The sequence below is a fragment of the Schistocerca piceifrons genome, chromosome 8 (assembly GCF_021461385.2).
Source record: "Schistocerca piceifrons isolate TAMUIC-IGC-003096 chromosome 8, iqSchPice1.1, whole genome shotgun sequence".
NCBI lineage: Eukaryota > Metazoa > Arthropoda > Insecta > Orthoptera > Acrididae > Schistocerca > Schistocerca piceifrons.
This window is the reverse complement of record NC_060145.1, coordinates 465,190,948-465,217,413: the sequence shown is the minus strand read 5'-3', so window position 1 is coordinate 465,217,413 and position 26,466 is coordinate 465,190,948. Positions and strand designations below refer to the sequence as shown.

At 45.6% G+C, this 26,466-nt stretch overlaps 1 protein-coding gene across 1 annotated transcript in view; it reads right to left on the bottom strand.

Annotated features, from left to right (window-relative positions):
- Nucleotides 1–26,466, bottom strand: part of LOC124712462 (protein qui-1) — a 1,341,285-nt gene that overhangs the window by 1,138,776 nt on the left and 176,043 nt on the right. The gene's annotated exons all lie outside the window — the stretch shown is intronic.

Sequence of the window (26,466 nt, the reverse complement as noted above, 5' to 3'; positions counted from 1 at the left end):
TATCAGGCCACTTCGTGTAACACATTATACATATGTCTGACACGTTCATTTAATCTAGTAAGTGAATCTAGTGCTGTTTCTGCACACAAAATGAGACTTGGAGGAATATTGGCTGGGGAACTATTTCCGCTAGCGTCATTTCACTGTGCTTCATTCCAGCATTGTGTGCCTTTCGTTTAGCATACACTGACAAACCTAACCCACCGCGACGTTGAACGCCTCCAGTTGATGTTGCGGGCACGTGACTCACCAAGGAAAAAATGTGAGCTCAAGAGAGAGACGAATGGGTTCTTGTTATAGCGAAGACATGAGCTGCAAATATGGAAATCCACTGATGCAAGGAGTTTTAACAAAGGGCACATTGTTATGCCTCTGTGACTGGAAACGAGGATCTTTGAAACAGCGAATCTGGTCGCCTGTTGGTGTACTACTGCCGGGAGCACACATGGAAAATGCTTGAAGGGTGGTGAAATAACGAGTAAGCCGCATGGTACTGGGTGACGACGTCTCATCACTGAGTTTTCACCGTGGCTCAATGGAAACGGGTCGATCGTCAAATGAATCGCATTTCTCGTTACACGATGGCTGGGTCCTTACATGCCGTTATCCAGGCGATTGGCTGCACAGAACATTCACCGCACTACATACGCAGGTCAGTGAGGGAAGAATTCTGCTATGAGGTGCATTGAGTTGGGTTTCCGTGGGATCTGTGGTGGTAATCGAAGGCATCATATCAGTGAACTACGTGGTAGTGGTGCAGGGTACCCTCCACCACGCACCGTACGGTAGCTTTCGCAGTACGTATATAGATGTTATAGAGTACACTGACAGCAGACCATTATCTAAAGATGTTATACAAAGATCTACTGCAGTCACCGCTGCCTGAAAATGCTTCGAACTTTCAGTACGATGGTGCCCCAACTAGTTTCAGTGACATAGTCAGCTATCCGTTTTTACCGGAGATGGGTGGGTCGTAGAGGTCCTTGGGGTGACCACTCGATCCCCAATCTAAGTCTATTATTTTTATACTTCTGTGGACATGTGAGGGCAGTTGTGTATGCGGTGGAGACCAAAAACCTCGAACACTACAGGGAGTGCATTCTTGATACTTGAATACGCATTCCGATACGTGTGTTGCTTAAGACCCTTGACGAATAGGTGAAGCAATAATAACTACCCTACAATATGATTTTCCTTCGTCTGTTCAAATGCAGTATAACTCGAGAATGATTGAGGCTGTGCTCAAACGGAAGACTCCACTATTTTGATCGTGCAATTCCCTTTGATATTACATGACCCTCTTTCCGTTTGTAGATTACGAGTTGCATCCATGACGCCGGCTCCCGAAATACCTGCTACGTTGGTAACATATGTTCAGAGGTGTTTCTTCTCCCCAGTCTCATACCGCTTGACTGCAAATTTCTGTCTATACACCTGTTTTTGTTCTACGTCTACAGACCGCCGTACACTTCACTCCACTGTAGGAGACTACTTCTTATGTGCTACTACACACTGAGAACATGTCACACAGTAGGAACTGTAAACATGTAGGAACTGTAGCGCTGTTTACGCAGTGGAACGACTCCGCAGCGCCAAAGCACTTGTAAACTGTTACTGACGAAACGATTGAATTCCAGCGGTAAACAGCATCCTGACCACAAGGAGCTAACAGTGTCTGTTATGCACCGATGAGCCAATACATTATGAGCACCTGTTTAAGAGGATGTGGTTCCACATTTCAAACAGAGTGCAACAGAGATTCCGCTTGGCACGGATTCTACAAGACCCTGACAGTGAGTACAGGTCAGGAACATTTCCTGGCCAAGAAATGAGTGTGAGTTCACTATAATTTCCCCCAAAACACTACAGCACTTTCCTGACCTTACAACATTGACAGCTGTCCTGCCTGAACATGAAATCGCGGTAGGGGAAGAGTTCAAGCATGAAGTGAATCAGGCGGTGCGTAATAATGTCCAGGTACTTCACTGGTGTCATGATACTTTAGAGTACCGCCACAGATCGCAAGGAAGCCCAATCCAATGTACCGCATAGCATAGTTCTGCCCTCATCGGCCTGTATCTGTGGCACGATGCATGTTTCGTCTGGATTACAGCGTATAACGATCCAACTACTCACCTGTTGTAATAAGAAATGCGATTCATTCCACAGGCGACACGTTTCTATCGATCAACTGTGAAAGCTCAGTGATGCTGTCCCCACTGAAATCATAACTGACGATGTCGTTGGGTCAAAACAGGAATTTGTAGGGGCCATATGATGTGGAGCTCATGTTCAACAATGTTCTGTGAACGGTGTGCTCCAAAAGACTTGTGCCTCAACCAGCATTGTACTCTGTCGTCAGATAAACCACAAATCGCTGCCTATCCTCGATTACACAATGGGTAATGGTCGGAGCTCTGCATTCTGTGATGAGACGTGGTCGTCCAGTACCATGCGGCCTACTCGTCATTTGAGTGTCCTTCAACCACTTTCCATAGGTGCTCACAACAGGCGATCAGGTTCTGCGTTTCAGAGATTTTCGTTTCCAGCTGCAGCGCCACAACAATGTGTCGTTTGTTAAAACAGCTAACGCCAGCGTATTTCCCCATTCGCTCTAATGATTGCCCATTCGTCTCTCTTCCCCTTACATTCTTTTCTTACTGCGTCACGTGCACGCAACATCACCAGGAGGCATTCTTCCAGTATTCAGGGCAGTGTTCGTAATATTTTGTTTCGTCTGTGAAGGTAGCGAGACCGAAGTCTGAAGCTGTGTATTACAGCGTTAAGGCACTAACGGTTTTAATTGTTATAAATTACCGATATTTTAACAGTAGGAAAGAATTCAACTTTACGAAGCTTATAATTACCTTATGATTCACCAGAAATGAGGCTTACAGCGAAATGGCGAAAAGTCGGTTTTGTTTTGACGAATCCTGCACTATTAATTACTTGTAAAGTATTATTTGTTTATGGTATTACTTTAATAGCTACGTTCTCCCGTGATTGCGATACATGGAGTTTGTACATGATGTCAGTGCCGTAGATTACCGACTTTTAAAATGAAGGCCTGTAAAGCTCTCAGTTCTGAATTATGAAAGAAATTTCTAACAGGCGTTCGATTTCCCATGCTAACTACTAGCAGTCGAGTCATGTTAAATGTCGTGTGCTGTCGTCAAACGTCCGAAGACTGATGTAGCGCAGTAAAATAAGAACGCTTACACTGGTTGCTATGGTGACATCCCAAATCACTAGTCTCCGGACACACAGGGCTAAATTTAATTGCGAGTTCGTCCTGTCTCCTCACATTAGGACTGGCTGCTTTGAAATTGTTTGTCGCTTCCTATTCCTCCTGCTATCTTCCTTTTAGCACTACTTCAGTTTCCCTCCGTCGACTCAGATGCTCATACAAGGAACTCCTGAAATGAAATCTACGCTCAGCATCGTTTCTCCTGATAACTCGTGATCCGTTTACCGGTAAAATAACTGTTCCCTGTACATCTTACAACTCGTTTACAAGTTCAGATAATAACCCAACTTCCGTAAAACTCCACTGTGGTATTCGAACTACCTTACAAATTCTGTATAACACAGCATTGAAACAGAAATTACATGTACGATAGGGAGGCATAGGTATCAATTTGCCTATTTAAATGAAAGTTCATTTAGTGTCAGAAGCAATATGTAACATTCGATCATTTGTCGGGAGTGTGCCAGGGATATTATTAAGTCTTGCTCCGGTATTTCGGGTGACAACCTTTCCTCATAGACTGCTCGCGTTGAGAATGGCTGAAAGGCTGTCAGCCGAAATAACACCAGATTTAATAATATCCCAACAAACTCACAAAAAGTAATGGAATATTTGATTCGTCGTGAAAACGTTTCGTAAACATAACAGGTTATCTGTTTATTAGCAGCATACATAATTAGGGCATAATGGCTGTATCAACTGCAACTACAGTATTTACCTACACGTCTACATTTGGCAAGCTATTACAGTGTGTGGCGGAGGCCACTGATAGCACCGCTATCTTTTCTACCTACTTTCCTTTCCATTCGCTAATGGCGCATGGGAAGAAACATGTTCGGCATAACACCATATGAGCTCTGATTTCTCTAATTGTCTATTTGTCGTCTTCTCGTAAGACGTACGCAGATGAAGTAAAGTATTCACAACTGTGTCTGGAACATGTACTCACGGAATTACAACAGTAAACCTCTCGGTGCTGCAAAAAGCCTGTTTTGTTGCGTCTGGAAATGGAATTTGTTGAGCGTCTTCGTAACGCTTCCGTGTAAACTATCCAGCGAGTGACGAAATGCGCAGCACTTCGTTGCATATTCTCTCTCTCTCTCTCTCTCTCTCTGTCTCTCTCTCTCTCTCTCCTCCTCCTCCTACTGATCCAAATTGGTAAGGGACATAGACTGATGAACAAAACTGAAGAAGAACCGTGTTGTCACGTGTGTTCTGTAAGTCACTTCTTCCGCGGATGAATTATGTTGCCTTAGGATTCTTGCAATTAATCTCACCTTGGCATCCGCTTAATCAGTAATTAGTCTTATGAAGGCATTCCACTTTCATCTGCGCTAGAGAGTTTTTCCCCCGTACTTTACTACTATTACTGTTCCCAATGATTCACATCTCCCAGTAGTTACTAGAATCCGCAGGCGTTTGCAGTAAATGAAGTTAATTGCAACGCAAATTACCGAACTTGAAATCCCATTCGAAAATATTTCCGGGAAGAAACCGCTCAGCCCTTCCATAAGCTTGCCTGAAATAGGGTTGAAAGGAGCCGAATTCTTTAACGAGTCAGTTCTGAAACGAATCATTCTGGCTTCGGGCTGTGATGGAAAAAAATAGTTTTTTTTGTTTAGGAATATTTTCAGTGCCCATTGCGCTGGAAAGAAATTTCAATTACCACTATAATAGTAGTTGATACGATACGCTAGAACTATTAAGACAAAGTAGACTTATAATTTTAACGAAAATCCGCTGAATATTTTGTGCTAATGGAAGAAGGGTCCCAGCAGTTTCAGAAGGGTTAAGTTAAAAGTTTCATGGACAAATGTGATGCAGTCAATTGGAAACTGCTTGATGCGTTTGGAGCTATTTCCAAAAACGAAACTGGCGTAAAGTTTTGCAGATGCAGGGAAGTGATTCAACCAACAGGTAAGTTCGGGATAATACTGTAGCTCGTCCCAATTCAGAAAGAAAATGTTCGGTGGCGTCATCCAGTGTGACAATACTTGACCACGTACCAGGAACTTGGTTTCTGAAGAAAGTCGCACAGTTAATACTTTATACATTGGCATTTTATGATTCGCGGAGTTAGAATACACTTTACTAATGATAACACTAGCATATACAGGGTGTTTCCGTAAGTGCGTGCAAAAATATAACAGGACACAGAGAATGCTCCACTGAATAATTTGAACAACTTGCGGCAGGAAACGTGGGGTCGGAGAAGCCAGCTTAAGGAGGTATGGAGTAAACTTCTCTACCGCTCTGTCTAGCGTTACTGTTTTGCAGCTTATTCACAAATATCATAGCCGACCGGTCTAAGGCGCTGCAGTCATGGACTGTGCGGCTGGTTCCGGTTGAGGTTCGAGTCCTCCCTCGGGCATGGGTGTGTGTGTTTGTCCTTAGGATACTTTAGGTTAAGTAGTGTGTAAGCTTAGGGACTGATGACCTTATCAGTTAAGTCCCATAAGATTTCACACACATTTGAACATTTTGAACAAATAACATGTGATCAAGTTTACACGTACTGTGCTGTTTACTTATATGTATATACTTTATTTTCTGCAAGGTAACGAGAAGGGCGAGCCTGATTACTAGGAAATATTTTCTGATCGCTCGATTGGAACAGGAGAATCTATTCTAGGGCCTGTGAGGTCACCTGACCGGAATCTCATTGATTATTTCCTATTGGGATGTCTAAAGACACCTTTGCACGAGACCGCAGTGGATACAGAGATGGAATTAGTTGTCAGATTTGTAGCTGCCTGTAATATAATTCGAAGCACACCAGCGATACTTGTCAGGAAGCGTCAGAATTTTGTTCGCCGATGTCATGCTTGCACTGAGGTTCAAAATGGTTCAAATGGCTCTGAGCACTATGGGACTTAACATCTCTGGTCATCAGTCCCTTATAACTTAGAACTACTTAAACCTAACTAACCTAAGGACATCACACACATCCATGCCCGAGGCAGGATTCGAACCTGTGACCGTAGCATGGCTGCCATGATGGCGCATGCTTACCACTCGTAAGCTGTGTGAGTGTAGAAGACCGCTGCAACACTGGCTGAAATTTCTCAATTCAGCTTGCACTCAGTATTCTGGAGACACCTCAGCTACAACAGCCCTACCTCAAGGCCTGGAACAATTGTCATCTGCTGTGTCCATAAGCGAAGTCTGTTCTGACTTTGCTCTGTGAAACTTAGCTGGGTCCGTCGGCGTAAAAATTCCGCTGGCCAATTGTGGCGGAGCCCGTAAGTACGACCTATGACCACTTTGTAAACTATTTTAACAGTTTCCTATTCTTCTGGAATATGTCATGGTTAACCAGTGAGCTATGGCATGTGGAAGAAGATAGTAAATTCGTCCCACAACATGAAAAACTTTCAGTCATGGCCAACCAAACGGCCTGCACATCTACTCGCATTCTGAAATAAGTACTGAAATAACTACTACGAACCACACACAAAACCCCTTATTAGAATTGGAACAATAATTTCAACAAGGTCCTAGAGCTCGCCGGCCGCGGTTGCCGAGCGGTTCTAGGCCCTTCAGTCCGGAACCGCGCTTCTGCTACTGTCGCAGGTTCGAATCCTGCCTCGGGTATGGATGTGTGTGATGTCCTTAGGTTAGTTAGGTTTAATTAGTTCTAAGTCTAGGGGACTGATTACCTCATCTACATCTACATCTACATTTATACTCCGCAAGCCACCCAACGGTGTGTGGCGGGGGGCACTTTACGTGCCACTGTCATTACCTCCCTTTCCTGTTCCAGTCGCGTATGGTTCGCGGGAAGAACGACTGTCTGAAAGCCTCCGTGCGCGCTCTAATCTCTCTAATTTTACATTCGTGATCTCCTCGGGAGGTATAAGTAGGGGGAAGCAATATATTCGATGCCTCATCCAGAAACGCACCCTCTCGAAACCTGGCGAGCAAGCTACACCGCGATGCAGAGCGCCTCTCTTGCAGAGTCTGCCACTTGAGTTTATTAAACATCTACGTTACGCTATCACGGTTACCAAATAACCCTGTGACGAAACGCGCCGCTCTTCTTTGGATCTTCTCTATCTCCTCCGTCAGACCGATCTGGTACGGATCCCACACCGATGAGCAATACTCAAGTATAGGTCGAACGAGTGTTTTGCAAGCCACCTCCTTTGTTGATGGACTACATTTTCTAAGCACTCTCCCAATGAATCTCAACCTGGTACCCGCCTTACCAACAATTAATTTTATATGATCATTCCACTTCAAATCGTTCCGCACGCATACTCCCATATATTTTACAGAAGTAACTGCTACCAGTGTTTGTTCCGCTATCATATAATCATACAATAAAGGATCCTTTTTTCTATGTATTCGCAATACATCACATTTGTCTATGTTAAGGGTCAGTTGCCACTCCCTGCACCAAGTGCCTATCCGCTGCAGATCTTCCTGCATTTCGCTACAATTTTCTAATGCTGCAACTTCTCTGTATACTACAGCATCATCCGCGAAAAGCCGCATGGAACTTCCGACACTATCTACTAGGTCATTTATATATATTGTGAAAAGCAATGGTCCCATAACACTCCCCTGTGGCACGCCAGAGGTTACTTTAACGTCTGTAGACGTCTCTCCATTGATAAAAACATGCTGTGTTCTGTTTGCTAAAAACTCTTCAATCCAGCTACACAGCTGGTCTGATATTCTGTAGGCTCTTACTTTGTTTATCAGGCGACAATGCGGAACTGTATCGAACGCCTTCCGGAAGTCAAGAAAAATAGCATCTACCTGGGAGCCTGTATCTAATATTTTCTGGGTCTCATGAACAAATAAAGCGAGTTGGGTCTCACACGATCGCTGTTTCCGGAATCCATGTTGATTCCTACATAGTAGATTCTGGGTTTCCAAAAACGACATGATACTCGAGCAAAAAACATGTTCTAAAATTCTACAACAGATCGACGTCAGAAATATAGGTCTATAGTTTTGCGCATCTGCTCGACGACCCTTCTTGAAGACTGGGACTACCTGTGCTCTTTTCCAATCATTTGGAACCCTCCGTTCCTCTAGAGACTTGCGGTACACGGCTGTTAGAAGGGGGGCAAGTTCTTTCGCGTACTCTGTGTAGAATCGAATTGGTATCCCGACAGGTCCAGTGGACTTTCCTCTATTGAGTGATTCCAGTTGCTTTTCTATTCCTTGGACACTTATTTCGATGTCAGCCATGTTTTCGTTTGTGCGAGGATTTAGAGAAGGAACTGCAGTGCGGTCTTCCTCTATGAAACAGCTTTGGAAAAAGGTGTTTAGTATTTCAGCTTTACGCGTGTCATCCTCTGTTTCAATGCCATCATCATCCCGTAGTGTCTGGATGTGCTGTTTCGAGCCACTTACTGATTTAACGTAAGACCAGAACTTCCTAGGATTTTCTGTCAAGTCGGTACATAGAATTTTACTTTCGAATTCACAGAACGCTTCACGCATAGCCCTCCTCACGCTAACTTTGACATCTTTTAGCTTCTGTTTGTCTGAGAGGTTTTGGCTGCGTTTGAACTTGGAGTGGAGCTCTCTTTGCTTTCGCGGTAGTTTCCTAACTTTGTTGTTGTACCACGGTGGGTTTTTCCCGTCACTCACAGTTTTACTCGGCACGTACCTGTCTAAAACGCATTTTACGATTGCCTTGAACTTTTTCCATAAACACTCAACATTGTCAGTGTCGGAACAGAAATTTTCGTTTTGATCTGTTAGGTTGTCTGAAATCTGCCTTCTATTACTCTTGCTAAACAGCTAAACCTTCCTCCCTTTTTTTATATTCCTATTAACTTCCATATTCAGGGATGCTGCAACGGCCTTATGATCACTGATTCCCTGTTCTGTACATACAGAGTCGAAAAGTTCGGGTCTGTTTGTTATCAGTAGGTCCAAGATGTTATCTCCACGAGTCGGTTCTCTGTTTGATTGCTCGAGGTAATTTTCGGATAGTGCATTCAGTATAATGTCACTCGATGCTCTGTCCCTACCACCCGTCCTAAACATCTGAGTGTCCCAGTCTATATCTGGTAAATTGAAATCTCCACCTAAGACTATAACATGCTGAGAAAATTTATGTGAAATGTATTCCAAATTTTCTCTCAGTTGTTCTGCCACTAATGCTGCTGAGTCGGGAGGTCGGTAAAAGGAGCCAATTATTAACCTAGTTCGGTTGTTGAGTGTAACCTCCACCCATAATAATTCACAAGAACTATCCACTTCTACTTCACTACAGGATAAACTACTACTAACAGCGACGAACACTCCACCACCGGTTGCATGCAATCTATCCTTTCTAAACACCGTCTGTACCTTTGTAAAAATTTCGGCAGAATTTATCTCTGGCTTAAGCCAGCTTTCTGTACCTATAACGATTTCAGCTTCGGTGCTTTCTATCAGCGCTTGAAGTTCTGGTACTTTATCAACGCAGCTTCGACAGTTGACAATTACAATACCGATTGCTGCTTGGTCCCCGCATGTCCTGACTTTGCCCCGCACCCGTTGAGGCTGTTGCCCTTTCTGTACTTGCCCAAGGCCATCTAACCTAAAAAACCGCCCAGCCCACGCCACACAACCCCTGCTACCCGTGTAGCCGCTTGTTGCGTGTAGTGGACTCCTGACCTATCCAGCGGAACCCGAAACCCCACCACCCTATGGCGCAAGTCGAGGAATCTGCAGCCCACACGGTCGCAGAACCGTCTCAGCCTCTGATTCAGACCCTCCACACGGCTCTGTACCAAATTAATTCAGAAGATATTTTCACCTTTAATCGTCTTTGGTTTTTGAAAAATGCGACTGCGGAGCTCTTCTTTTGTTTGCCGTTTCATCACTCTCCCTAACAGGACCCCAGCAGTAGTCACCCATCATTGAAGGGTTCTAGTTAATGTTAATTCCCTTATCGCTTGGAGCCATTCGATCCATTTGATCTCAGAGCTCGTGCTATGAAGCCTAATGCTTTGACCTGGCTAGCTAAAAAAGATTCCTTTCCACCTCATGCAGAATGCAGTTTTTATGGTGAGCCACCCGACCGCCTGAATGCTCCAGCTGTGCGAACGTGACAGACTGCTTTCTCCTGCTCGATAACTGTGTGAAGAATGGTTTTCAGTTCCTAACAACTTTATGATTCTTCTGTTCACATCGCTACAACTTTTGTTATGTGTGTGATATTTGTTGGACGATAAATAAGAAAATTTCTGAAAGATCCAACCTTTGATACCAAGCTCCCAGATATCCAATTAGCTGCTTGGTCTTCTTTTAAAGTAATTGTGAAGGGCTTTCAGGGTAATAGAAAAGACAAAAAACATTGTGAATGATCTGTTTGACAACTATAAGAACATGGGGTGTAGAATGTCGCTTAAAATTCACTTTTTACATTCTCAGCTTGATTTCTTCCCGGAAAATCTGGGAGCCGAAAGCGATGAGCATGGTGAACGCTTTCACCAAGACATTCTTAAAAATGGTTCAAATGGCTCTGAGCACTATGGGACTTAACAGTGGAGGTCATCAGTCCCCTAGAACTTAGAACTACTTAAACCTAGCTAACCTAAGGACATCACACACATCCATGCTCGAGGCAGGATTCGAACCTGCGACCGTAGCGGTCGCGCGGTTCCAGACTGAAGCGCCTAGAACCGCTCGGTCACTCCGGCCGGCAGACATTCTTACAATGGAACACCGTTACCAAGGCCACTAGAACCCTTCAATGATGGGTGACTACTGCTGGGGTCCTGTTAGGGAGAGTGATGAAACGGCAAACAAAAGAAGAGCTCCGCAGTCGCATTTTTCAAAAACCAAAGACGATTAAAGGTGAAAATATCTTCTGAATTAATTTGGATCTTTTATTGGCATCATGCCCATGTATGCATACAAAGTAGTATTAATTTCAAACGTTCAGCATGTATATTTATGTTTGACTTAATTGTGTCAATTTTCGCTATTATCATTTCTTATTCTGTTGTGTATGTGGGAAATGTGACCTCATAGACAAAAACTGATTTAGCCAGTGTATTCAGCACCCAAAAATTAGTTAAATCCAACCATTTACAAACCAGATGCAGAAAAATATTTAAATTTGTTAACTAGTGTAATTGGCGATGTAAACATTGTCAGTAATGAATATTGCTTACGATCTAGATGTAGCATTAAGGATATGACTAGTGGTACCTATATATTAAATTATAAAACTGCTTATGCGTCAGTTTGAACTTCTATGTTGCGTAGGGGTAAATGGACACGTAGAGGGTGCGCAAAATGAAGGCAGCCCAGAAAATACCTCAAACATTTTAAGATAGGCGACCACACGTACAACATTTGCACGCGGGACAGGCGACTTGAGTTGCGTTGCGTGTGTTACTTCTTGTCCAGCTCTACTTTATCCACTACGAAAAAGCGCATTGCATCCCCATTTAGCACTTGGAAACTTTCCAGTTTTACACAGACAGCTGTGGTTGAGAGACTCCTATTCACTGACGAGGAGTACCATCGCCCGACTACCGTGTGGACTATCTTCCCTTCAGTACTATTGCGACAGAGAAATTATCACCGCCAGTTCTTGACTGGAAAGTGAAACGGTTGTGGTGCCGTAAATTTCCAAGTTACCAGACTTTGCCAATGTTCTGAGATAAATCCTGACAGTTATGATTAAATCGGCAGGCCCATTGGTGCTCTTTAAATGGAGTACGCTTTGTGCTGGCAAAGGGCTGCACGTTCCCTCTTCTCCACCCACCATCCAGTACAAACCTGATACTACTCTGTACACATATCCATGAGCACCAGCTACACTACCAGAAACACTTAAGAGACAACCGTCACACATGCTGCGGAGAGCGACCATTGTTTGTGGGTTAATTTTTAGCCGCTGTGGAGTCCCATACATTTGACGAGTACATGATCTTTGATTCGTGGATCAAGGACAGAAACGATTGATCTTCCGATATTTGAAAAGATTTTGTTTTTTTCGCGTCTGAACTACACTCCTGGAAATGGAAAAAAGAACACATTGACACCGGTGTGTCAGACCCACCATACTTGCTCCGGACGCTGCGAGAGAGCTGTACAAGCAATGATCACACGCACGGCACAGCGGACACACCAGGAACCGCGGTGTTGGCCGTCGAATGGTGCTAGCTGCGCAGCATTTGTGCACCGCCGCCGTCAGTGTCAGCCAGTTTGCCGTGGCATACGGAGCTCCATCGCAGTCTTTAACACTGGTAGCATGCCGCGACAGCGTGGACGTGAACCGTATGTGCAGCTGACGGACTTTGAGCGAGGGCGTGTAGTGGGCATGCGGGAGGCCGGGTGGACGTACCGCCGAATTGCTCAACACGTGGGGCGTGAGGTCTCCACAGTACATCAATGTTGTCGCCAGTGGTCGGCGGAAGGTGCACGTGCCCGTCGACCTGGGACCGGACCGCAGCGACGCACGGATGCACGCCAAGACCGTAGGATCCTACGCAGTGCCGTAGGGGACCGCACCGCCACTTCCCAGCAAATTAGGGACACTGTTGCTCCTGGGGTATCGGCGAGGACCATTCGCAACCGTCTCCATGAAGCTGGGCTACGGTCCCGCACACCGTTAGGCCGTCTTCCGCTCACGCCCCAACATCGTGCAGCCCGCCTCCAGTGGTGTCGCGACAGGCGTGAATGGAGGGACGAATGGAGACGTGTCGTCTTCAGCGATGAGAGTCGCTTCTGCCTTGGTGCCAATGATGGTCGTATGCGTGTTTGGCGCCGTGCAGGTGAGCGCCACAATCAGGACTGCATACGACCGAGGCACACAGGGCCAACACCCGGCATCATGGTGTGGGGAGCGATCTCCTACACTGGCCGTACACCACTGGTGATCGTCGAGGGGACACTGAATAGTGCACGGCAAGGGAACTTGCTGTTCCAACAGGACAATGCACGTCCGCATGTATCCCGTGCCACCCAACGTGCTCTAGAAGGTGTAAGTCAACTACCCTGGCCAGCAAGATCTCCGGATCAGTCCCCCATTGAGCATGTTTGGGACTGGATGAAGCGTCGTCTCACACGGTCTGCACGTCCAGCACGAACGCTGGTCCAACTGAGGCGCCAGGTGGAAATGGCACGGCAAGCCGTTCCACAGGACTACATCCAGCATCTCTACGATCGTCTCCATGGGAGAATAGCAGCCTGCATTGCTGCGAAAGGTGGATATACACTGTACTAGTGCCAACATTGTGCATGCTCTGTTGCCTGTGTCTATGTGCCTGTGGTTCTGTCAGTGTGATCATGTGATGTGTCTGACCCCAGGAATGTGTCAATAAAGTTTCCCCTTCCTGGGACAATGAATTCACGGTGTTCTTATTTCAATTTCCAGGAGTGTACATGTTGTCCACCGTTTACTCTCATACAGTCCGTCCCGATAGGTGAGCGTTCAGCGTGACGGATTGGCGTCCAACGGGCCTGAGTTCGATTCCGGGCTGGGTCGGAGATTTTCTCCGCTCAGGGACTGGGTGTTGTGCTGTCTTCATCATAATTTCATCCCCATCCAGAGCGCAGGTTGCCGAATGTGGTTCAAAAATGGTTCAAATGGCTCTGAGCACTATGGGACTTAACATCCATGGTCATCAGTCCCCTAGAACTTAGAACTACTTAAACCTAACTAACCTAAGGACATCACACAACACCCAGCCATCACGAGGCAGAGAAAATCCCTGACCCCGCCGGGAATCGAACCCGGGATGCCGAATGTGGCGTCGAATGTAATAAGACCTGCACCAAGGCGGCCGCCCTGCACCGCAAGGGGCCTCCGGACCAATGACGCCAAACGCTCATTTCATTTCACTTCCTTATAAGGCTTCAGTCGGTTTGAGGCACGGATCATAGTAAAATGCTTTGTGATGCAGCCAGAACAATGTGACCATCTACAGGGTAAAAAGTATTTAAACCGACAAACTCTGGGAGGTTGTAGGGGACATCAAAACAAATATTTTTCCCTAATGTAATTTTTTCCTATGAGGAATATTTAAAAGGGTAGAGGAAGATTTCTCTGGCGGCAAATTGATTAAACCAACGAACACTTTTCCATTTTTCCATGACCAAGAGCCAACACATTAACACAACCCAATTTCAATTACAGTAGATTTTCAAACATGCCCCCATCGACACGTAAACAAAGGGTACACCGTCGGATCATGTTCTGTCTGATTCGGAAAAAAACCCCAAGAGTATCCTGAATTGTTCCTGTTGCTGCTACTATCCGGGCAACCAAATCCTCTTCTGATGCAACAGGAGTTGGGTAAACAAGTTTGCGCATCTCTCCCCACACAAAAAAGTTCAGAGTGGACATATCTGGGGATCGAGCAGGACGTGGTACAGTATCATCTCTGCCAATCTACGTTTCTGGGAACCGTCGGTCCAGGAATCGACGCACACGAGGACTGAAATGTGCCGGCGCCCCGTCATGTTGGAACCACATACATTGTCTTGGAGGGAGCAGGACGTCTTCCAGCGATTCTGGCAATGCTCTGGCGAGAAAATTGTAATAATGCCTGCCATTTAATGGCCTAAGTAGCCGATACGGCCCAATGAAACAGTCCCAAACAAAACCGACCTACACATTAACGAAGAACAGCACTTGATGAGCGCTAGTAACTGTGGCATGTGGGTTATCCTCACTCCAAAGATGCGAATTGTGCATGTTGAAGACTCCATCACGCCCGAACGTTGCTTCATCGGTAAACAACACAGAGGATGGAAATGAAGGATGCATTTCACACTGTTCCAGGTACCACCGCGAAAACTGTGCTCTGGGTGAATAACTAACTGGTTCCAGGTTGTGGACACCCTGTCAACGAAATGGACGTAACAATTGCTCTCGAAGGGCTGTTCTTACATTCGTCTGATTCGTCCCCATGTTCCATGCAATTGCACGAGTGCTGATTGAAGGATCCCGCTCCACATGCTGCAAGACAGCTTCCTCTAACTGCAGCGTTCTTACTGGTAAATGACCCGGTCTCACGCAGACGTTGGTACACAGCAGCAGTGGTCGTATGATGCGGGATACGGCAGTTAGGATATTGTTGTTGATAAACCCGCTGTGTAGCTCGTCCACTGTGGTGCGCTAGATAGAACGCACCAACCATATCAGTGTACTCACTCCAGGTATGTCGCTCCATTAGTAAACAGAGACAATGCACTACTACACTGGTGCACAGCAGTTGCCTACAACTGAAGAGCGTAATACGCCCTCTAACAACTGAAGATCGTAATACGACCTCTAACAAATGAAGAGCGTAATACAGCCTCCACCGGTTTAAATAATCCTCATAGGAAAAAAAGATATTAGGGAAAAATATTTGTTTTGATATCCCCTACATCCTCCCAGAGTTTATCGGTTTAAATACTTTTCATCCTGTATGTAATGGACCGTATCTCCACCTTTGCATAACAGGGGTAAAGCGTCCCGTCATGGAAGCAATGAGGTCTTGGTAGGTCGCTGGTCGGAGCTGCCATCACTTCTGCACACATACGTTACCTAATTCCCGTAAATCCCGGGAACGGGGGACGATGAGCTCTGACGCTACGTTCAAACACATCCCCGACTTGTTAGAATGGGTTCAGATCTGGCGAGTTGGGTAGGCGGGGATGGAGGGCGCAGCACATGAATTTAAACATGCACTGTGTTTCTCGAAACACTCCATCATACTTCTGGACTTGTGACATGGCGCATTATATTGTTGAGAAGCGCCTCTGCTGTCAGGAAAGATAATCGTCATGAAGAAGTGTATGTGGCCTGCAATCAGTGTATGATACTCATTGGCCGTCATGGTGCCTTGCACGAGCTCCACTGAACACGTGGATGCCCACGTGAATCTCATCCAGAGCATAATGGAGCCACTGTCAACTTGACTTAGGAGCGTTCGGTGCGCTGCACTTGCACTCTGTCCAGTATTAAAGTCTGATGTTAGTTCCGCTACAGTTCGCCTCCCGCTCTGTTTCACCAGTCTGCCCAGTCTGCAATGGTTCAAATGGTTCAAATGGCTCTGAGCATCACGGAACTTAACATCTGAGGTCATCAGTCCCCTAGAACTTGGAACTACTTAAACCTAACTAACCTAAGGACATCACACACATCCACGCCCGAGGCAGTATTCGAACCTGCGACCAGCATACAACGTCCGACATCCGTAATGAGGGGTGGCAGCCCAACTCCACGACATCTGGACGTGATTTCATGTTGGTTTCGCCACCTGTTGAGGAAACTCACCACAGCACTCCTCGAGCACGAAACAAGTTGTGCAGTTTCCGAAATGCTCGGTGCCGAGCCTATGGGCTATCACAGTGTGCCCTCGGTCAGACTCAGATAGATCACGCACCTTCCCGATTCTACACACGGACAGCATCGTCACTGATACTAAGCGACTGGGGCGTGCGACTGGACGGGTATTTATCGATAGTGGTTCGGTGCTCATAATTATTTCGCTGATTAGTGTTGTTGTTGTTGTGGTCTTCAGTCCTGAGACTGGTTTGATGCAGCTCTCCATGCTACTCTATCCTGTGCAAGCTTCTTCATCTCCCAGTACCTACTGCAACCTACACCCTTCCGAATCTGCTTGGTGTATTCATCTCTTGGTCTCCCTCTACGATTTTTACCCTCCACGCTTCCCTCCAATACTAAATTGGTGATCCCTTGATGCCTCAGAACATGTCCTACCAATCGTTCCCTTCTTCTAGTCAAGTTGTACCACAAATTTCTCTTCTCTCCAATTCTATTCAATACTTCCTCATTAGTTATGAGATCTACCCATCTAATCTTCAGCATTATTCTGTAGCACCACATTTCGAAAGCTTCTATTCTCTTCTTGTCCAAACTATTTATCGTCCATGTTTCACTTCCATACATGGCTACACTCCATACAAATACTTTCACAAACGACTTCTTGACACTTAAATCAATACTCGATGTTAACAAATTTCTCTTCTTCAGAAACGCTTTCTTTGCCATTGCCAGTATACATTTTATATCCTCTCTACTTCGACCATCATCAGTTATTTTGCTCACCAAATAGCAAAACTCCTTTACTACTTTAAGTGTCTCATTTCCTAATCTAATTCCCTCAGCATTACCCGACTTAAATCGACTACATTCCACTATCCTCGTTTTGCTTTTGTTGATGTTCATCTTATACCCTCCTTTCAAGACACTGTCCATTTCGTTCAAGTGCTCTTCCAAATGTTATATATACTCCCTACTTTTGCGATGTTGAGTCATTTTACTGCCTATGCATCAAACGTCATGTACTATGATACTTTTAATGTCTCTTTTCCTAAAAAAATCTCCTTCTAGATTGGCTGATTTAATGCGACTAGCACTCCCATTCAGCATGGGGCTTTCCCTTTTTTCACCTCCTGTGGTAGGCTCTACAGAGATCTGCGCTGTGTTCTCGGTGTGGACGCTGGCACTCTGTCTTTCTCTGGGATTCAGTTGGGGGCATCAGACGAGATTCGGCGGCAGCTGAACGGGGATTCGCAGCCGCGGCGCCCGCGGCAGGCGGCTGTAAAGTCGCAATGAGGAAGCGGCAAGCGCCACTTGGAGCGCCGCCGTGCACTGCAGAGGGTCGTAAAGCGCTATCAGGCGCCCCTGGCGGCGCGGCCGTGAATTATGCAGCCGCCCCCGGGGATCAGGGTCAGCCCGCATTCTGACCACTGTCGTAAACGGTGGGGGCGGCGGCTGGGGCGGCGGGGGCGATGTGGGGGAAAGAAGGCCACGGCCCAAATGCTCTCCAGGGCCATAATCCGTCCACCAGCGCTTCTCCTTTTCTGTTGTTTGACTACTTAGTTACACATTTCATACATAATTTGAACAATACTTTTATCGAAATTATGTGGAACGTGGAAGTTTACAGGATTTTTTTATATGATTAGAACTGGGTGGGGCAAATACACTACTGGCCATTAAAATTGCTACAACACGAAGATGACGTGCTACAGACGAGAAATTTAACCGACAGGAAGAAGAAGCTGTGATATGCAAATGATTAGCTTTTCAGAGCATTCACACAAAACTGGCGCTGGTGGCGACGCCTACAACGTGCTGACATGAGGAATGTTTCCAACCGATTTCTCATACACAAACAGCAGTTGACCGAAGTTGCCTGGTGAAACGTTGTTGTGATGCCTCGTGTACGGATGAGAAATGCGTACCATCACGTTACCGACTTTGATAAAGGTCGGTTTGTAGACTATCGCGATTGCGGTTTATCGTATCGCGACATTCCTGCTCGCGTTGGTCGAGATCCAATAACTGTTAACAGAATGTGGAATCGGTAGGTTTAGGAGGGTAATACGGAACGCTGTGCTGGATCCCAACGGCCTCGTATCACTAGCAGTCGAGATGACAGGCATCTTATCCGCATGGCTGTAATGGATCGTGCAGCCACGTCTCGATCCCTGAGTCAACAGATGGGGACGTTTGCAAGATTACAACCATCTGCACGAACAGTTCGACGACGTTTGCAGCAGCATGGACAAACAGCTCGGAGACCATGGCTGCGGTTACCCTTGACGCTACATCACAGACAGGAGCGCCTGCGGTGGTGTACTCAACGACGAACCTGGGCCCACGAATGACAAAACGTCGTTTTTCGAATGAATTCACGTTCTGTTTACTGCACCATGCTGGTCGCATCCGTGTTTGGTGACATCGCGGTGAACGCACATTGGAAGCGTGTATTCGTCATCGGCATACTGGCGTATACCCCGACGTGATGGTATGGGGTGCCACTGGTTACGCGTCTCGGTCACTTCGTGTTCGCTTTGACGGCACTTTGAACAGTGGACGTTACATTTTAGATGTGATACGACCCGTGGCTCTACCCTTCATTGGTTCCTTGCGAAACCCTACATTTCAGTAGGATAATGCACGACCGCATGTTGCAGATCCTGTACGGGCCTTTCTGGATACAGAAAATGTTCGACTGCTTCCCTGGCCTATTCTTCAGATCTCTCACCAACTGAAAATGTCCGGTCAATGGTGGCCGAGCAACTGGCTCGTTACGATACGCCGGTCACTACTCTTAATGAACTGTGGTATCGTGTTGAAGCTACATGGGCATCTGTACCTGTACACGCCATCCGATCTCTGTTTACTCAATGCCCAGGCGTATGAAGGCCGTTATTACGACCAGAGGCGGTTGTTCTGGGTACTGATTTCCCAGGATCTATGCACCCAAATTGCATGAAAATGTAATCACATGTCAGGTCTCGTATAATATATTTGTCCAATGAATACCCGTTTAGCACCTGCATTTCTTCTTGGTGTAGCAATTTTAATGGCCAGTAGTGTGAAAGTGGCCCGGACGAGTGGATACGATTGGACGTGAATGTATGCGTATAACCATATACAGTGACGTGCACACCACGTTAACGTCCGCCACGTTACCCACAGCGGTTCAGAGCGTAGTGTGGGCAGTGTGAGCAGTGCAAAGGGGGCTATGGTACTCACCGTCTGGCAGCGGGCGTTCGCTGTGGAAAGGTACGTGACAACGGAGTCGTCTCAGTTCTAGAGTCAGTGCATGCCCCTCACATCGCAGTCTGAAGTGCCGTTGTGTCTTTCTAAGCGTGCAAAAGCATTCAGAAACCAGTGTGTCCTTCACTATGTTGAAGGAAGGACATTACATAGGGCACTGTAGTAACGGTCACTGTGATCCAAAATCGTTACCGAGTGTTTTCTTACCGCAATTCCCACTACTCTCCTTCTCTGAATTACTAAACCTATAACAAAACTAATGAAACAGAAATCCCAATTTGCTTGTTGAGTTTCAGTTTCGTGGTCAAAAAATATTCCCTTCTTTTTCGTGCTAGTTAATGTCCATTTTATTTCCATAACTAGCAACAAAACAAAAAATTTAAATAGACATTGGTCACTTTAAATCACCCATTGCCACATGCCTTTCATTAAAAATGAATATCTGAGCCAATATTTAACATACATTCGTGGGGAGAGGTTTTTTTGTAGCTAACCTGTTTCATCCATAACGACGATGGCTCTCTTCAATACGGCGTCTCGGCATTCTTTTTTAACATGTAAACATAAGTTTCTTCTATTTGCAATTGTGTTGTGTCCTGATTAGAGATATTTCGTCTTTTACAATGTCATGGTCTCTAAGGAAGTGGTTTCTAAACAAAAATTTCGAGGATACATATATACAAGAGCAAAGTCACATGCATCAGCTAGTCTAGATAATAAAAACAGAAAATACTTGTGTTAGAAGAAACAGTTCCACGTGATCTTGCTTCTCTACCAAACACGTCGAGGATGAAACTTTGTAATTTGAATGAAAATGTAAATAGGGCCACTGCGGAACACCAGCCTGAAAAGTGTGGTAGTGTTATTATTAGTATAGCCATTTTTCCTACATTCGTAAACAATAATATTAGTTGTGAATATCGTTGACCTGTAGGTTCTTTCTCCATAGCAGAGGATAAAAGTGTTAGCTTTGGAATGCGTGGCAATTTGGTGCTTACAAGCACAGTTTGCAATGAATCTAATTCAACAAGAACTTCAGAGCCTACTAGACAAAAATACTATGATATATGCTTGAGAATGGTTTATGGTATGAGGTGCATTGCTGAAAGTCAGCGTCGTGCAGAATGTTGGATTTGCAATCAACACCATTGAAGTCCCTCAATGTGATTGCAAAAAGCTTGAAACATTTAAGTGGAGTATGACTGCCGATGGTCACGTGACCATTTCCGTCATAGTTGCCGATGTCGCGGTGTTAACACTGCCACATGCATGCGTCGTCGGCCGCGGAATCCCATCGTTAGCAGTGATCGGTGCACTGTGTGTTCAGACACACTTATACTCTGCCCAACATTAAGGCCTGATGTTAGTTCCACCTCAGTTCGCCGCCTGTGGTGGTATTTTACCAGTCTGTCCAGACTACGACGTCCGACGTTGTAATGAGGGGCGGTTGCCCCACCACACGACGTCCGGAAGAGGTTTCACCTTTGTTTCGACATGTGTTGAAGACACGCACCACAGCTCTCCTCAAACATCCGACTAGTGTGCAATTTACCCTCGGTCAAACTCGGATGCCCCCCCTATTCCACACGAGCAGCAAGCTCACTGATAACACATACACTGTGCGTGTGTCTAGCTAGCAGCCACTCCTCGCTATTTCACACTGCTATCGCCTTGATGGGTTGTTATCTGTAGTAGATCGGTGGTCATAATATTCTGGACGACCCGTGTTTGGGCTTCCTTGCTACATAGAACTTCAACAGATGCGAAATCGCAACATACGCTATGCCCTAAAGGAAATGAATCTTGATGTGGTTTTCAGCGAGCTGCTGTTGCTGGTGAAGTGTACTAGCATAATCGCTCAATTCCATATACTGCCATTTAGACAGTAAAACCTGTGTGTAACGAACTGACCGACGTGATGTTGCTAAAAAAAATGTCTTCATTGTCGAACTCAAAACTTGATCAGAAGCAGTAGCTGTATATGTGTGCGTCTGCCAAACATTGTGTTTGTTGAACTGAAATATAGCCGGTCGGGGTGGGCGAGCGCTTCTAGGCGCTACAGTCTGGAACTGCACGACCTCTACGGTCGCAGGTTCGAATCCTGCCTCGGGCATGGATGTGTGTGATGTCCTTAGGTTAGTTAGGTTTAAGTAGTTCTAAGTTCTAGGGGACCGATGACCTTAGAAGTTAAGTCCCATAGTGCTCAGAGCCATTTTAACCATTTTGAACTGAAAGATACGAAAACTGGAGGGTAGGATGCACCTCTTGTGCTTCAGCAGTGGTGCCACAAGCAGCGTAAAGATTTCCATGAACTTGGATGAAGTCAGGAATGAACACTACCGACACTCTTCGCCAGATCGATGAACACCAAACCATCTATGGAGATCGAGCTGCCGAGGCTTTTGCAAAGAAGGCAAGGATGAAGAAAAGAGTTCAAAGAAGCTAAGAACAACATCACAGGGCAAATGATAATGGAGTTGAAATGTTCAGTGGTAGCGAAAACAAGAATAATAATTCTTTAAATATATACTGTTGAAAACTACATTTTTGGTTAATAAGGTCTAGGGCTAGCGCCTTTGAGTAGTAAATAAAACGACCTCGATCCCAAGTTCGAATGCCGCCACTATTTACATTTTGAATGAAAATCATCGGCAATGGCCGCCGAAGACTTTCGGCATAAAAGGCACCCTCATACTGCCAACGGTCGCGTCAAAGACGGCAGATGAGTGGACAGAGGTCCAGGGCACTCTGTTGCCCTTGGAGTGCGAAACTGCCACTAAAATGAACAGTGATCAATAGCATGACGATGCAGAAGGCAATGGAAACGACACATAATGTGTATTACCAAGACATCTGACCTGTAGTTGAGAAAGTGTCTTGATGATCTTTCTATTGGCAGAAGAGTCCAGACTAGTCCCCCATCCGGACCTCCGGAAGGGCACTGCCAAGGAGAGAGTGACCACGAAGAAGAGATCAAATAACCAACGAAACTATAGCATTCTACGAGTTGGGGCGAGGAATGTCAGATGTCTGAAATTGGCAGTGAAGCTAGAAAATCTAAAAGGATAAATGCTAAGTCTCAAACCAGATATAATGGGGGTCAGTGAAGTGACATGGAAGGAAGACAAGGGTTAATGGTGAGATGAGTATAGGGTAATATCAATACTCCTGTTACACCTAAAAGGAGTAGGGTTCCTTATAAAAAGGAATTTAAGACAGAGAGTGAGTTTCTGTTAAGTGACATCTCTGTTCTCATCAGAATTGACAGCAAACCAATGAAACCAATACCGACAGCAACAATTCAGGTATATATGTCGAAATAGCGGTCAGAAGATGACCGTATGGAGGAAGTATTCGAGGATATTGACGGTGTGATCCAATACGTAAAGGCAGAAAGGGAACCTTATAGTCATGAGTGATTGGATTCGGGTTGTAGAGCAAGGAGAGAAGGAAAGGGTTACAGAAGAATATGAGCTTGGTAGTATGGACGATATAGGAGAAGACTGACTGAGTTCTGCAATACATTTCAGCTGGTAGTAGAGAATACTCTGTGCAGAAATCACAAGAGTGGGAGTTACACCTTGAAATGGCCGACTATATGTGAAGATTTCAGTTACATTACACAAACGTTCCGAAGTCATATATTGGATTGTAATTCGTAATCAGCAGCAGACATAGAATCAGATCACAACTTTAGTAATGATGAAGAACAAGCTGAAGGTCAAGGGAGTCAGGAAGAAACGATACCCAAAGACGTGAGAGTCTACAGATACCGCGAAAACGAACAGCTCAGCAAGCAGTCCTGTTGAACACCAATTGATATCTCTGAAAAGGGCAGTCACAGAAGTCGGAAGTCGGAAAGTAAAACATAGTATAAGGAAGGTAACTCCTAGGTAACCGAGGATGACAAGAAATTCTTCAGTTGATCGATGAAGGAAGGAGGTAGAAAAATGTTCAGGGAAACACAGGAATACAGAAATAGAGGTCACTTAGCAATAGAATAAATAGGAAGTGCAACGAAGCAGAAACAAGAGCCGATAAATAAGAGACACGGGATCCTGTATTGGAGTCACAATTTAGAAGTTTCGGAAGACTTAAGATCAAATAGTGCTGAGGAGATACATAAAATACCGTTGGAACTGCTAAAATAATTGGTGGGAGTGGAAATAAAATTACCATTTACGTTTGTGTGTAGAAATGTGAGTCTGGTGATACATCATCAGACTTTCGGGAAAACATCATCCACACAATTGTGAAGATTATTAAGATACAACAAGTGCAAGAATGACAAACTGCCTATTGGCTTCTGTCTCGGGTTCTTCGGCCGACGTGTATCTAATGATTTTATTGTCGTTTCGCCAGCACGAGTGGCTAGCACTGTCAAAGCTTCACCGTCCATTGCCGGTGGTGCACTGGAACCGAGCTCGCGGCCGCAGACTATATGTACCTGGCGCGCCAACGTCCGAGGGATTCTCCGCGGTCATTTCCGGTGCGGTTCTCCTCTTGCTACCAGCGACGGTCGTACGCTGCAGTACGGGAAGCCAGGATCCGTTTACCTTAAGGCTTTCCTCTTTCTTGTTGAAACTGTTCGCGTGTTTTTGCATTTCTACAGCTTCTCCGAACAAGCGCGTGTGATAGTGCTTCTCTACAGCCAGAACTTCCGTGCCAGCGAATTTTATTACGTGGTCGGTCTCATTCAGTGCGTGCTCTGCCACGGCCGATTTCTGCACCTGCCCCAACCTGCAATGTCGCTTATGTTCATTGATCCTGGCGTTGATTGATTGTCCAGTCATTCCAACTTAAACTTTTCCGCATGTGCATGGTATACGGTATATTACTGACATTGCAAGTGGGTCCCTTTTCTCCTTTACCGATCTAAGACACTCTTTGATCTTCGTTGTCAGTTTGAAAATCGTCTTTACGCTATGTTTGCGCAATATACGGCCGATTCTGTCCGTCACTCTGGGAATGTATGGCAGAAAGGTCGTACCTGACATTTCTCTTTTTTGATTCCCTACTACGCCGAGTATTTGGCTCTGTTACACTTGTAATATAATTTGTGGAGTACTCATTGCTTCTCAGAACACTTTCCAGGTGTTGCATTTCGCGTCTGAGTTGCTGCAGCTCGCATATTCGTCCTGCTCGCGTTACGAGCTTATTAATCATGCCTCTTTTCTGGCTCGGGTTGTGGTTTGGTAGTTTGTGCAGCTATCGGTCCGTGCGTGTCGATACACGTTGTGTCCCAGGTTTTCGCCATCCCTTGTGACAATCACATCAAAAAATGGCAGTTTTTTGTCCTTTTCTACTTCCAAGGTAAATGTTATGTTAGCGTGGAGGCTGTTCAAGTGTCTTAGGAAGTCACCGAGCTGATCTTCACCACGGCTCAACACAACGAAAGTTTCATCGACGTATCTGTACCACACCTTAGGTTTGCAAGTCGCCGAGTCCAGTGCCTGTGCTTCGAATTGTTCCATGAAGAAGTTGGCCACCACTTGACTAAGAGGACTACCTATGGCGACGCCTGCCAGCTGTTCGTAGAAACTGCCATTCCACGTGAAATAGCTCGTGGTGAGACATGCATGGAAGAGCTTTGTGATGTCTTCCGGGAAAATGGAACCGATGTGCTCCAGAGCGTCACTGAGTGGCACTTTCCGAAACAAAGAAACAACATCGAAGCTGTCCAGGATGTCGATTGGTGCGAGTTTCAGTTTCTTCAGCTTCTCAATGAAATGTCCGGAGCCTTTTATGTATGTGTCGGTCTTCCCCACGTGTGGCTGGAGCAGAGAGGCTAAGTGTTTTGCCAGTTTATACGTCGGTGAGCCAGGGGCGCTAACAATCGGTCTTAGTGGAACGTTGTTCTTATGGATCTTGGGTAATCAATACAGCCGAGGTGGTAGGGCTTCTGCTTTGCGCAGGTTTCTCTGTGTGTCCGCCGGCAGAGAAGACGCCTTGATTAATCGATTCGTATTCCGTGTGATACGCTGCGTCGAGTCTGCGCTTAGTTTTCGGTACGTCGTCAGATCTAATAGGTCTCGGATCTTTTGCTCATAATCTTCGGTCTTCATTACGACGGTCGCATTCCACTTATCGGCAGGCAGTACCAATATACTCTTGTCAGCGTTGAGATTCTTAATGGCTTGTACCTCTTCTTTCTTCAGGTTGCAAGCTGGTGGTTTTTCTCAGATCATTATCCTGGCTGTTTCAATATGTATTTCCTCTGCCCTTTCACAAGGAAGCGTCAGAATGGCCACTTCGGCGTTGGCAATGATGTCCTCCACACACACACACACACACACACACACACACACACACACAGTATTTATTTCGCGATGCTGAATATTGTGCAGTGATATCGACCTTTTGATATCAGTATCGAAGGTTACCACAATATATTGAAATGAAATGAAATGATCATATAAATTTGACAGCGGGGGTCCACACCTGGGGAAATTCGTCCGCTGAGCAACTTTTTTCAGTGGACGTCACACTGGGCGACTTGAGTGTCGATGATAATGAAATGATAATGAGGACAGCGCAACAACCGATCCCCCAGTGGAGAAAATCCCCAACCCGGCTGTAAATCGATCCCGGGCCCACTGAATGGCAGTGTCGTACAACACCGCAGAGCTAGAAAGATACTGACGCTCTTTCAGCGCATCGCACAATATATTTTGCCCTATAATGGCGGTAGCGTACAATACACGTCAGTTCCTGTCAAGACGGA